The sequence below is a fragment of the Pinus tabuliformis genome, chromosome 9 (assembly GCF_031772625.1).
Source record: "Pinus tabuliformis cultivar Carrire ecotype Pingquan chromosome 9, CPIR1, whole genome shotgun sequence".
NCBI lineage: Eukaryota > Viridiplantae > Streptophyta > Pinopsida > Pinales > Pinaceae > Pinus > Pinus tabuliformis.
Genome location: NC_142307.1, coordinates 801686114 through 801701001, shown reverse-complemented (window position 1 = coordinate 801701001; position 14888 = coordinate 801686114). Strand labels below are relative to the sequence as shown.

The 14888-nt window shown below is 41.9% G+C and overlaps 1 long non-coding RNA gene across 1 annotated transcript in view; it reads left to right on the top strand.

Annotated features, from left to right (window-relative positions):
- The first annotated feature begins 290 nt into the window (after positions 1–290).
- Positions 291–14888, top strand: part of LOC149151193 (uncharacterized) — a 149509-nt gene continuing 134911 nt past the window's right edge. The window contains exon 1 of the long non-coding RNA XR_016262639.1: positions 291–710. This is a non-coding gene — a long non-coding RNA (uncharacterized LOC149151193). The remainder of the gene's footprint in view (positions 711–14888) is intronic.

The window sequence follows — 14888 nt, the reverse complement described above, 5'->3', positions numbered from 1 at the left end:
TATTTATAATTTTCAAATATATATATATATATATATATATATAAAATTATATATAAAACTATAACTTTTTCTGATGACTATCTCTTTCATAATATTTAAAAATAAATCAATATTTATAATTTTCTTTTTCAATATAAGCATCTTCTTATGTACAGAATTTTTTTTTATAGAATAAGACGGTTCACTAGAATAAGACGGTTCACTAATAAATAAATTTCCGAAAATTCGTGGGAATACCGTAAACCAATATCTTAGTGACGACCACCTATTTCATCGTTTGGTATCGTGGATATAGTTTTTTCATTACATGGATGTGATTTCCCATGGCTAGAACCGGTGACCTAAATTAAAGAGTGTCTTAACAATCAAGACAATCACCTTTGAGAGCTTGTCTTAACAATCCATCACCTTTTGAGAGTTTGTCACAACGGCATTCAATTTACCGAAGTTCCATCCACAGGGCATTCTGTAGGTAATAACCCCAAAGCTGTCCAAAAGATTGCGTTCACTCCAAAAAGAATTTGAAAACAGGAAATGGAGCGGAAATAAATAAATTGCTCAGCAATAGATAGTAGATGGTATATTCATTATACATATGCCATGATCTCTCCACATGCAGAAACAGGAGGAGAAAGAAACGGGAGATCTATCAGGATGGATGAATCATGGATGTCAAGATGTTTTGGACCATCTTCAATATGCTTCAAAGGGTATGTAATGAAATCTCAATTCTAGTTTAATCTTCCATTCAACAACCTTGTGCAGATCGCTTGCTGATTGAATTAGACTGTATGGACACAATGGCAACTTAACTAGTCAATAGATAAATATACTGGCTCAGGTCAACAAGTACATCCTAGCAGGTGCCACAAGAAATATGCAGGGGTTAGTGACATTCATGGAGCTCGGGAAAGTGAAACAAATTGAATAATGACCGGGTATTTATTACAAATAAGCCCGTGCTTATTGTTCCATATTAATGGCTGGTTCATTATCCTTGGGACCTGTATATCATTTTATATGAAGATGATGATGATTGACTTATTGGTTCTTCTTATGGAAGTTTTATGTAAGAATACCAGGAATTCGTGAACCACCAGCTTTTGTATGAACCCATTTCCCTGTGAATGCTTTGCCTCCATAAATTTTTACATGAAGTTTGTTCAAATTGTAAAATTTATATCCCTTCACAGGTTCATTTAACGACCATAATTCAAGTTTAATTTTAACCTTAAAAATGAAAAGCAATTTGAAAATATTGTGTTTAATTTTTGCATAAAAATGCCTAGCCCGCTAAATTCCTTTAAGCTTTCCTTTGTGGAGTTTTAGCGAGAGCGTTGTCTATCCAGTACACAAAATGCACCGCTCCGGCCAACCCTTGCCAGAATCTGGCAAAATAAAATTTCATGGTTCTGATCGATCTGGCGTGTTACATTTTTTCTGAAGTTTCTGGGTCAATTCGGAGACTCCCAAAACCCTTTAAACATGGCGGAACCATGATCCATTGCTGGATTCCAGTTGGAATCACGACTGGAAATTGCTTGGTCTTGTCCGCTATTCAACTATGCCTTTGGTGAGTTAACTCGGTGCGTTAATTGGGAAGCCATGTTCACAATTTCAGTCAAATTCGTTCAATTTCCATTAAACTCGATTAGTCTGTCTAGGCTTGATTAGTTTAATAGAAACTCATGGAGTTTCTCAAGCTAGGCGAGTCAAATCTGAACACTTGGACGACCTGAATATAAGGTGGAATTCCCTGTTTTATTTTCTTCTATAATTCTGTCATTTTTTTTTGATTTCTTGTGTTCTTTTGGATTAAGAGGGAGGGTTTTCAGCTAACACTTTGGAGTGCTAAAGAAAGTGAAACTTCACGCTTTTTCAAGATTTTCAAGTGCTTGGAGACCAAAAATTCATTGCAAGTACAGAGGCTACATTTCTACCACAGAACATTGCTTGGGCAGCATATTTTTGCAAGGGAGGCACATGGGGAATTAGATTCAACATGGAAGGAGCTATGACATTGGAGGTATTTTGAAGGTTTTGTTGAAATATTAAATGTCTATTATATATGTATATATATGTTGACTGGTAAAATCAACAACTGGGCTGGGCTTGTACTTGCATGACATGGGTCAATTTCAACTGCTACCACTATAACCTCCAGGTGTATCCACATGGCCCCATAGATGGTAAATGGGTTAGTGAGGTTTGACCCAGTGGCATCACAGGAGTGCCTTAACAGTGCACCTTATTGCCAACTGATCCACACCCTAGGGGCTAAATGTCTATTTTATATTACTAGTGAAGGACAATGTCAAAGTGCAATGGTGAACACAAAAAGTGAGAGGTGTGAAGAAATGGTGAGATCAGATTTGAAAATGCAGGGAAAAAATATTATCTGATCGTTAATGCTTGAAATGTAAGAGAAGATAGCATCTGACCATTAAATGCTTGAAAAGGCTATGACATGTGAGTCACCAATGTTGATTTATCAGTGTGAGTCATAGGGATTTGATTGGGTGAAAATAAATGCTGTTAGGAGATATGCCCATGCTTTTGTAAAGCCACTAGTTTCTCAGGTATGTTGGGTTTCCTATCTATAAACCAGAGATATCTCTTGAAATTTGCCTATGTAAATAGCTTAGAATATTATTCTTATGGCCTTGTAGCTTCATGCTTCTTCCTTCTTACTTATTTTTAATAGACTGTTGATGTTCTCCTATTTCTGTTGCCTGTTTTTTCTAAATCACCACAATCAGGGCATAGTGATTTTTCATATTCATAAGTAGCAACATAATTCTAACACCAGATCTCAAATCTGTAAAAGATTTCAATATGGTGAAGGAAAAAGACGTTTGTTGGGCATGACAAGGGCTTTTTAGTGAAAAGGTTAGGAGTGAATTGTTTGTGATTACCAACTTGCCAAAATTACTGGCCGGGACATTGTCTAAAAGAATCTTCTGATATAACGTATCAATGCCAAGCCAATCTAGATACCACAGTTGAAAGCAAGTGTAACGAAAAAAGTTTAAAGTTGAGATAGGGTTACCTACTTCATCTTGTCCTCATGTTGAAATCGGTATTACTTCTCGTGCTATTGGTATACATGTACACCACATTCTCATACTTATTCCATCCCCTCTCCTACTACTACGTGCCTCTTATGCTTCCTGTACCCAATTCAATTCTCAACCCACCTTGTAGAGTGTGAAAAGGGGGTAAAAGCTTCATGAGCAAGCACATAAGCCATAGGTGTTTTTGGGTTCTAATTAAACTTGGCTTTAAATGTTGTTAGATCTTTGATACTAACAAGTTATGATGGATGTTACTAAAATCCTAGCCAACAGGCTTAAAAAGCTTCTTCCCTATCTCATTTCAAAGAATCAAGGCGGATTTGTCCCCCATAGACAAATCACGGACAACGTCATTTTGATACAAGAAGCAATTCACAGTAGCATCAACAGAAAGGAAAGAGGCACGATCATCAAATTAGACATGGCAAATGCCTTTGACAGGGTTGACCATCACTTCTTGACAAAAGTCCTCAGAAAATTCGGGATCTCCAACAAATTTATAAGCATCATCATGGAGTGCATCTCTAACCCCTGGACCGCCCCCCTGATCAATGGTTGACCGAGCAGCTACTTTAGAAGCTCTAGGGGTCTGAGGCAAGGCTGCCCCCTCTCTCCATTTTTGTTCATCATAATGGCGGAAACCTTGAGCATCCACTTGGAAAAACTCCGCAAGCAAAAGGAGATCACAGGGACCTGTATAGAGAGAGGGATCAAAGAAATCAATCATTCGCTCTTTGCGGATGACACCCTTCTAATCGGGGGAGCCTCAAGTCTGATGGCAAAAAGATTCAAGAAAATTCTGGACTCATTCCTGGCAGCCTCAGGGGGAAAGCTAAACAATAAAAAATGTAAGATATACACCTGGAATTTCTCTCCTCAAATCATGCAAAGAATCTCTTCGATACTGGACATTCCAGTGCAAAGAAATTGGAGCTATTTCTCATATTTGGGTCTGCCCTTAGCAAAAGAAACAGTCAAGTCCGAAATTTGGGTAAAACACATAGAAAAATGAGAGGACTTCTCCAAAGCTGGGGGCTGTCTTGGCTAAATTTGGCTGGCAGAACTACCCTCATCAAGGCTATCCTTTCTTCCCTCCCCATCTATCAATATGCAGTAACCTTGGCTCCTGCCAGCACCCACAAGCATATGGAACTAATTATGAGAAGCTTCCTCTGGCAGGGAGGGAAGCATGATTCAAAAAAATTCAGCCTTGTCAGATGGGACCAAGTTACCCTTCCATTCGAAAAAGGGGGCCTAGCCATCAAAATCCCAAGTCTCTCCAATAGAGCTATGGGATTCAAACTGATCTGGAGAATGCTTAGAGGAAAAGGCTCCTGGTGGGTGGAGGTTTTGAAAAGAAAGTATCTCAACGGTCCAAATTCTAATGTCCTCTCTGAATCAATTGTTGAAAGACCGTGCACTCCTGTATGGAAGCTCATAAAAAAAGTCCTCCCTCAATTCAAAAACCACATCTCAAAAGTGCCTGGCAATGGTAAGGAAACAAATATCTGGTCAGACAGAATCATGGGAGCAAAGCCTAGAAACCTACTCCAGAACTTCAGACCCCTGCAAACTTGGATGGAAGAAAAAAATTTGATATCTCTATATGACATTTCCCTTTGGGGCCATAATAGTTGGCTTGATTGGAAGGGCCTCCCTCTCCTAAATGATCTCAGGGATCTTTGGACCGACCTTAAGACCTCTCTCTCAGGATCTGCCCCGACAAACAAAGTGGCTGATGACAGGTACATGTGGGACCCCAGCGGAGGAAACTTCACAGTTAAAGAGGGGTACAAACTTCTTCAAGCAAACACAGCAACAGGTAAATGGAACCTCTGTACAACAGTGTGGAAATCAGAGTGCTTGCCAAAAATCAAGTTCTTTAACTGGACCCTTCTCAAAGGCAAGATTCTCACAGTTGAGAATCTTAAAAAAAGAGGTATACTTGGCCCTTCAATCTGCTGCCTTTGTCGTGCAGAGGAGGAAAGCAGCCAACACCTCTTTTTCGACTGTCCATATGCCCAAAGTTGCTGGAATCAGCTAATCAGTCCTCTGAAAATAGGAGAGACCTTTGACCAGCTTCCCTCTCTATACAAAAATTGGGAGAAATGCTACCCTTATCCTAAGAAAAACAAGGCCCCTATCCTTCGCCTGTGGAAATGCATCCCCTCAACGATCAGCTGGCAAATCTGGCTCACTCGGAACCATTGTATCTTCAACAACCAGAAGCCAAACCCAGCCCGCACCTTGGAAAAAACTATGGCCCTTATCTCTGATACAATAAGCGCCAACTCTATCTCTTAACTAGATCGATCCAGTTGGCACAAAGATGAGAATGACTGGTTCACCAATTTTTGTCTCAGTTACGACAAGAACAAGCAATCCCACTCCAAAGCAGACAAGAGAAGGAACAATTGGAAACTTAGAGGTACCAAGGAGGACATAAGTCAATGGCTTCTAGCTCAAAATCGAATCACTCTCCAGTTTGATGGAGCCTCCAAAAATAATCCAAGGAAAGCTGGGGCAGGGGGAGTTATAAAGAATCAGTATGGCAAAGCTCTTTTAACATATGAATGGGGTCTGGGTCAAATGTCAAATAACATGGCCGAGGCTTACAGCCTCCTCTTAGGCACAACCATTCTGAAACAAATGAGAATCCAGAACCCAATCATCCTGGGAGACTCGGTAATAGTAATCGCAGCTATGGCTACAGGGGGAGAGTTCAAAAAAGCGGCTCTCAGCAATCTAAAACTAAGGATCAGGGACAAGATCAGTCATTTGGGGCACACCACCTTCCAGCACGTCTTGAGGGACAATAATACAGAAGCTGATACATTCGCCACCAGGGCTACCAACAGACCCATCGGACAAGTCAGAGAAAATGACACCACCTATGACAAGCCAATCCCGTAGCTCGATCCTCCATTCTCCAAACTCTCTAAATATTGGTCACCTCGGTAATCATTCTATTCTTCCTGCTCTCTACCCGAAGCTTGTCAAGCCGCCCGCAGCCTTCATCCTCTCTGACACCGACCCCCTCCTCACCTTGAATGATGCAAATGAAATCTCTGTTGCCAATATGAACATGTACGGGCTCAAGATATCTCAGAATCCCCGTGACATCCCCAAGCAGGAGTTAGGCGCTTGTCGCATCAAAATCTTCATTGACTGCAACAAAAATCCAAGGCCTGATCTCAAGACCAGCCAAATCCTTGCATATCAATCAACAGACCCGGTCGATCAGCCTCTCCTTCTGCTTTATATGCACCAGAGAACCTCTCTCTTCGCTCAGCTCAGAGCTACAACTCCTCTAGTGCAAAAGCGCAAAGGATCGACTTATCTCAGAAAGTTTCCGGAGCTCTTCAATTTCAGAGGTTGCATTACGACCAGCGTTGACAGGAGGCTGCCTTCAACCATTTACAGTGGTAAATATTGTGATCTTAAGTTCTTTTTATATTTTCATTCTAACCAGAGCTCTGTTTGCTTGAATCAGCGCCCTCTCCCTTCAGTGTTCTCCTGCCTTCTAGTCTCATCCGCCCCGTTGCTCTTCATTCCTCTTTCCATTTCCCTCATCGCTGCTCTCGATCCCTCTCAGACCTGCGTCCTCTGCCAGTTCTCTCCTTCATCTTTTCCCCTTCCACCCTCTTCCTTCTGCTCCCCCTGTTTCTTCCCTCTATATCATCTTCTCCAAATTCTCCTTAACAGAGGCTGTAAAATGGCTGAGAATCCAGCAGACCGTGAGTCAGCTGAGAACCCCCTAGAGCGAGTAATCACCAACAGTAGCTGCACTTTATGAAAAGCTCACTGTTTCATGATAGCAAGATTTGTAAAGCACTTCAACGATCTCAAGGAGGAATTCCAAGCAGACAACAAATCAAAAAGAAAAAAGCTGGAGAAGCAGAAAGCGGAGATCGAAGGTCTCAAGGAAAAATGCAACCATATGGAAGAAGCCATCGCCCACATCAAAGCAATAACCCAGAGCATGCAAGCAGAGGCCTCGACAAGGGCCAGCGCAAAAAAGGAGCCTCAGCCCGACGATTCTGTCAACCAGCAGCTGTAAATTGATATATGTCTTGTAAATTTTGTTTTCTAGAAGGCTTGTTTGTACGGCAATATAGCCGTTATCTTTTTCAAACTACACTCCACAAGTCCACCAACAAGGATCAAGGGTCTGCGTGCCCATTTTGGATCCTCCCCTCTGCTCCCTCTATTAGATGTAACAGGACTTGTTCCTTGAAGTTTTTATAATACATAAGTAACCGATCGTGTTAAAAAAAAAACAAGTTATGATGGATGTTGTTCCATGTGGCCCTGGTTTCAAAGCTCCTACTTGTGAGGCTCTAACTATGAATGAAATTTTCATTGAGGCTATGCAAGACATGGAAACAATATCTTCTAAGCATTGTGCTTTCTAGGGAAAAACAAGTTGCATATTGTTTGATGGGTGGATAGTACAGGGAACAAAACCATATTATATTTACTTGTTTCAGTCAACAAGGCATTTTCTCATTGATGAGGTCTGCAAAGTTTTAAGCTATTCACTAAGATTCCATTATGGCCATGGCTTGTCTCACTTGAATGTCATGGGTTTCGAAGGGATGAGGTTGGGTGCATGTCTTGGGCTATTTTGATGAAATATTGGAATAGTTTCCCTTCAACTACAGCACCTAAGCTGAAGGAAGTCCCCCTCGCGCCCCTCTCAAAGTTATTTAAAGAGCCTCTCCCCCTCTATTTCACTCACATTGTTCATTTGAGCTTCTTGTATTTCTTGAGCTGAGATTATTGAGTGGGTTTTGGAGAGATATTTGTTATTTTGCAGGGTTGTTTTTGTGAAAATTTCTAAATAGAAATCCAACTGCAGTGACTGATATTATTTCTTGTACTTATTAATTAAGAAATAAGTTATTCACAGAGTTTCTACAACAAACATCGAAATAAATTCTACTGTAGCCTTCACAATTAAAACACTGCGGAAACTAAATATAAGGAAAAATACTAGTACAAGTATAATCACAATGACAGTAATTTTTGGACAATTGTCCCCGGAAAAACCCAATGTGAGAAACCGGTGTAGCAGATGAGGGTTTCTTTATTGATCTTTAGCAAAAATCTCATGCACAAGATACAACCAGCAGAATAGAAGAGGAATTTCTGTGAGAAATTTTACAGACAATATTCTCACGCTTCTTAGTGAGATTCTGACTCCGGAGAGGACCTGCTGCTCCCTCTGCGTCTCATTGCGTTAGCTTCTGCATAGGGATTGCGCAGTCCCAACGTCACAACCTTTGTGTTGTCCCTCCTCTGCTTTACGTCTTCTTTCTGCTCCTGCACTCCTGACTGATGGTGGTGCCCTCTCTCCTTCTCACTTGCAACTCTCCCTCTAATTCGATTTCCTCTTGCCTAACTTGGACTAATGATAAAATCGATCTTACTTGGGTAACTGAGTATTTGCGTGGTTTGTTTTCCAAATGCCCATCGAAGCCCTTCTTATAATCCTCCAGTTGAGTAATCAACGACCCAGATTAGATTCTAATCAATGGCTCAAATCATATTGTATTGATCCTCATCTTCTTCTAGAAGTTTCACCCTCAATTTAATTAATACCCTTTAATTATTTTAATTTCTTAAGTTTAGACTTAGGCACCCATTAAAAATAATTAATTATTTTAATAAAATTGTATCCGGGTGAAATTTCCCAAAATGATTTCTGGGTATTGTGGAATACATGTGTCCTAGCCTCCCTGCAAATTTTGAGGCTTAAAGCACATCTGATGCTACCATAAATCAACATTCCCTATTAGCGAGGAATGTGCTCTAGTAATGCAACCTGCTGAAGCATCACTCTGATTTTGTGACATCTCCTTTTGTGTTGTTGATGTTTGACACCACTGTCCATCAACCACTGCACAAATGCTGCATATGTACTGCTGCTGGCCCTGCCATCGCCAACATTGTATCTGTACTGCAACTCCCTCTCATTTCCTGCCACTACAACTGAGAAACTACCTGTTTCTACTACTGAAATGAATTCTCTACTATACCCATCTGTTCCCTGAACTGGATGAACTTAGCTCTTCCTAGAGCTTTTGTGAGTACGTTTTCTACTTGATTTTCTGTGGAGACATACTGCAACTGTACTGCCCCACATTGAACACAGTCTTTGATAAAGTGACATTTGATATCAATGTGTTTCGACCAATCATGAGATACTGGATTCTCAGAGAGTTTAATACAACTCTGATTATCACAGAAAATACTGGTCGCTTCCATCCTCTTCTTGAACAAACTCACAAGCAGTTTTCTAAGCCATATAGATTCGCACGTAGCTGTGCTAGCCACCATATATTCTGCTTCCATTGAGCTTAGAGATACCGACTTCTGCTTCGTGTTGCACCAAGAGATCGTTCCTAATCCAACATTGAAGCAATACCTGAAGGTACTTTTCCGGTCTACTGAATTACCTGCCCAATCTACATTTGTGAATCCATTCAATCTGGCACATCTCCTCCGATGTATTTCAACCCATATTTGACTGTTCCACGCACATATCTAAAAATGTGCCTAGCTGCTGCCCAATGCACCGTTTTCGGTTCCACCATGAATTGACTAAGGGTGTTGACAACGAAGCAAATGTCTGGCCTAGTGTTGACCGGATACATGAGCAACCCAATGAGCTGTCTGTGTAAGGTGGGGTCCACCTCCTTGTCTCCTGATGCATCTAGTTTCTTCCAGTTGGTGATCATGGGCATAGCCATGGATCGGCAATCCTGCAATCTGAATCTCTTCAGAATATCTGTAGCATATCTTCTTTGCCCAAGGAAGATCTCCCCATTCTTCTGCCAAACTTCCAACCCTAGAAAATATTGCATCAACCCCATATCCTTCATGTCGAATTCTGCTTACAGTCCTTTATGAGCCTAGATGACCTTGTTAGAAACAAGTCATCCACATATAATACCAGAATAAGTGGCTCATTCTCCACCATTAGATACTAGAGATTGGGATCAACATCACTCTTGACGAATCCCAACTGCTGCAAGTAACTATCAATCTGACCATACCATGCTCTGGGTGCCTGCTTGAGCCCATACAGGGCTTTTTTTAACCTGCATACATGAGTTCTCTTTTCATGAGTTTCGAAGCCTTCGGGATGTTCTATATACATCTCTTCTTCTATCACCGTGTTCAAGAAATGACGTCTTGACATCCATTTGGTGAATCTCCCATCCCATTTGAGTTGCTAGGGATATAATGAATTTGATAGAGGTATATCTGGCTACTGGTACGAAGGTCCCCCCATAGTCTATTTGTTAAATTATGGTATGTTCTATGCTTAGAGCAGTTTACTTCTTTTCTTCTTATTAGCCATAGATTAGTAATCACATATACATTAAGTGAAGTGCAGATAGAACATTAAACGATCAATAGAAAACAAGCCAAGACAAGAGACACAAGATGTGGCGGCTAGCTAGGGACAAACCCCAATGCGGGGAAACCCTTTGATCAAATCTTCTTTTTTCTTCAATAGTTCAGCAGAGAGAAATAGTACAAAATCAGAATTCTGTAATTTTATATCAGCAGTAGCAAACCCTAGACCGGCGAAGTCAAACTTGGTCAAACGAGTTGAAATTGACCACCAATATGCATGGTCAATGTCTGGTCAAGTAGCCCTCGAACAACCTGAAGAAACAACCCTTGAACAACCCCAAAAACACAGTCAAACTGTTGTTGACTGAAGTCAACCTGTTGCCCAAAACTAGGGCAGTCAATGCTGGTCAAACCTCTGGACGGATTGCCTTGATTTTTGTGCCAAAATCTGCGGCCTGCCTAGGAGAGTCAGCCACACCAAAACCGCACCCTTGATGAGTCAATGCTTGGTCAACGCAGGTCAAAGATACCTTCAGCTGCTTTTGCTTCCTCCTTTTAGCATCCTCCTTTCCCTAATGCGTCTTCCTTCTTCCCACGTGTGAACTGCTCTTTGTATAACCCAAAGCTAAGGAGAGAGAGAGAGAGAAGCATGAGTGAGATGAGATGATGAAAAAATGAATCAACTTCTCTTGTATTTATATGATTCACTGGGCATGTGTGCCAGACATTTAACTACTAGCCGACCTTGACAATTTGTCAAGTAAATACAAATAAATTCATATCTCCATAAATACTTGTCGGAATCGGATGATTGTTAGATCAATCCTACACCTCTCGACAAGAGGAATCTAGGAAAAATATTAGCTGCCATAAATGAGGTGACCCACATGGAGTTTGGCTCTAGTTGCCAATTTTAACACTCCTCAACTAGGGAGAACTCCATCTGCAATCCGTCTGACGGTTGCTACTATCCCAACCATCAAATGCACTGCCCTGCATTGCTTGGCCCTGCACTGCTCTACTTGAACTATGAAGAAGAAGAAGAAATGATCGAGGATGTATCATACCATCCTCCACTGATCCGAAGTCAATCTCAGAGTGTGTCATACCACTCTCACTGATCCTAGATCAGTATCATTGATCCCAGATCAATGGAGGTCGTCCTAGCATAGGGAGTACGTTAGATACAACGATGCGTCCATTGATAATACTACTAATGGTCCCTAACCCCATTTCCCTATTCATTGATCAAATGAATGGTACTTCCCATGAGTCCCAGACTGCATGGGTAGGATGCCTCGACAGGAGAACTAATCATCATGTCCACAGGAGAACGAACCATCCTGCCCAACAGTCGCCACAAGAGAACTAATCATCCCGGCCCACAGGAGAACTAATCATCTTGTTCCATAGTCGCCACAGAGAAATAATCATCCTGGCCCACATGAGAACTAATCATCCTGTTCCACAGTCACCATGGAGAACTAATCATCCTGGCCCATAGGAGAACTAATCATCTTGCCCTACAGTCGCCACGGGGTGTCACAGGGGAAGGTTGAACTTTTCGCCCTGTACATAGTGCACCACTAGGAGCTGGTGAGTTGCCTTGTGGTCGCATGTCGCTTCAAGAAGTACCCCACCTCCCCTGGATCTCCCAGAGCTCAAAACATCATACTTGACCCTCATAAGAGGGTCTCTGAACGACACCAAGTCATTCTCGGAAAGTCAAGAATTTGACCTTTCCCAGGAGCTTCGTCAAAATATCGTCGACCTGTTCATCTGTACCGATATGTTGGAGCCTTATTGCTCCTCGCTGCACCATATCCTGAATATAGTGGTACCTGATATCGATATGGTTGGAGCGATCATGAAATACGGGATTCTCCGATAAACGAATCCCACTCTGGTTGTCACACAGGATCACGGTGGTATCCAATGTAAATCCAAACAGCTCATTGAAGAGCTTTCGCAACCAGAACGCCTCACAAGAAGCCATACTAGTAGCAGTGTACTTTGCCTCGGCGGTGCTCAAAGTCGCCAACTTCTGCTTCTTGCTTATCTAGGATATCGAGGCAGATCCCAAAGAGAAACAACACCCGAAAGTGCTCTTTCGGTCCACCACATTGCCTGCCCAATCAGCATCGGTATATCCAAGTAGTCTCACATCTCCGGCAGTGTATCTCAACCCATGAGTGATTGTGCCACGAATATATCTCAACAGATTCTTTTCACCAATCCAATATGTGTGGTGAGGCTCAACCATATGTTGACTCAACGTGTTGACTGCAAAGCATATATTCGGACGAGAGTTCACCAAGAACATCAATGCTTTGACGAGTTGACGATACTCGGTATCATTTCGTAAAACAGGTCCGGCAACACTACCGCTTAAGTTCTTGAAGTCAAGCTCCATCGGGGTAGTCACGGGCTTGCAGTCCACCATACCGAATCTCTCCATTATTTTCACCACGTATTTTCCTTGAGATAGGAAAATCTCTCCTGGTTTCTGCCAGACTTTCAGTCCTAGGAAATAGTGCATCAGTCCTAGGTCTTTCATCTCAAACTCGAAAGCCAACTCCCTCTTACATTTGAGAATGAGAGGGTTTGCACTTGTTAGAAAGAGGTTGTCAACGTACAACACCAGTATGAGAGGTTTGTCATCTTCAACCATAAAGTAAATGTTAGGGTTGGCTTCACTCCTAGTGAATCCTAACTTCATCAGGTAGCTATCGATCCTCTCATACCACGCTCAGGGTGCCTGATTTAGCCCATAGAGGGCTTTCTTCAACCTACACACGTGATATTCTTGATCATGAATCTCAAATCCTTCGGGTTCCATCCTTGCGAAGCAGCAAGGGCTATGATCGAGCGGATGGTGGTATATCGGGCAACAGGTGCAAATATCTCGTTATAGTCTATACCTTCCTTCTGAGAGAAGCCACGAGCGACAAAACAAGCCTTATACTTTTTCGCACTTCCATCAACTACATGCTTTATCTTGTAAAGCCATTTTGAAGTGACAACTGCTTTGTCCTGGGGTTTGGGGACCACATCCCAGACATCGTTTTTCATGATGGACTCATATTCCTTAGTCATAGCATCCTTCCATACTTGATGCTTGACAATTTCTGCGAATTATGAAGGCTCATTTTGGATGATCGTGCTTATGATGGTCAAGTATCCTTGATACTTGGTCGGCTTCTTACTTTCCCGAAACGTTACCCTGGGTGCAACGTGCCCTTCAGCATCATCAAGTGCCCCCCTTAGCCATGAAGGCCTCTTCCTAGAAGAGGAAGGCTCTTGCGGAGGGGAATCAATAGGATCCATAGGTTCTTCCACATCGGGCATTGTCTCATCTTCCTTTTCGTTTGGTTCCCTAGTGTTAGCTTCTTTAGATCCCCTTTGAGTAGGAATATTGTCAACTTTGCTAAGAGCCATATCTTCGTCAAAGGTGACATCATGGCTAATCTCGATTTCCCTTTGACCAGCCGCATAGATTCTATAGCCCTTAGTGTTTTCGCTATAGCCCACGAAGATTCCTTTCTTTCAAGATGCACCCAGTGTATTCCTCTTCTCCTTCGGCACATGAAAATATACTGGACTTCCAAAAATTCTAAAATGAGATATGTCAGGTTTCTTACCAGTGAACATCTCTTCGGGAGTCTTGGAACCCAATGCTTGATGAGGGCATCGGTTTTGCACATATACGGCGGTATTCGCAGCTTCAGCCCATAGAAACTTCGGAAGTCTTTGATTGTGAAGCATAGCATGGACAACTTCCACAATTGTACGATTCTTCCTTTCTGCCACACCAAACTGCTTAGGAGTATATGGTGTTGTAGTCTCCCTCTTAATGCCAGCTTCTTTGCAAAAGTCATGGAACTCATTGGATTCATACTCAGTCCCATTATCAGTCCTTAAGATCTTGATTTTATTTTCGGTTTGATTCTCAATCAAGGCTTTGAAGTGACAAAACCAAGTGATATCTTCATCCTTCTTTTTCAAGAAGTGTATCCAAGTCTTGCGAGAATAGCCATCTGTAAAAGTGAGGTAATATAAATATCCTCCCAAGGAGTTCACAGGCATCATACCAGATATGTCTGAGTGAACCAATTGCAATATATCCGAGGTCTTGCTTTGGCTTGAGGGGAATGGTCCCTTTTGAGCTTCCCTTCGGCACATCTCGGACACACACCTTCTTGCTCTACTTGGAACTCGGGCATCCCTGTCACCATTTGTCTTGCATTGGGTAGAGCTTTATAATGAAGGTGAGCAAACCTCCGATGCCATAGTTTGGACTGAAGTGATGTGTCACAAAACATGACACCCAACGGACTTCCTCCGACCTGATATAATGAATCGACTCGAAACCCAAGAGTGAATGCTTTTTTAAAATTCTTTCTCCATACACGTACCTTGCTATTGATGAAGGTTACCTTGTAGCCT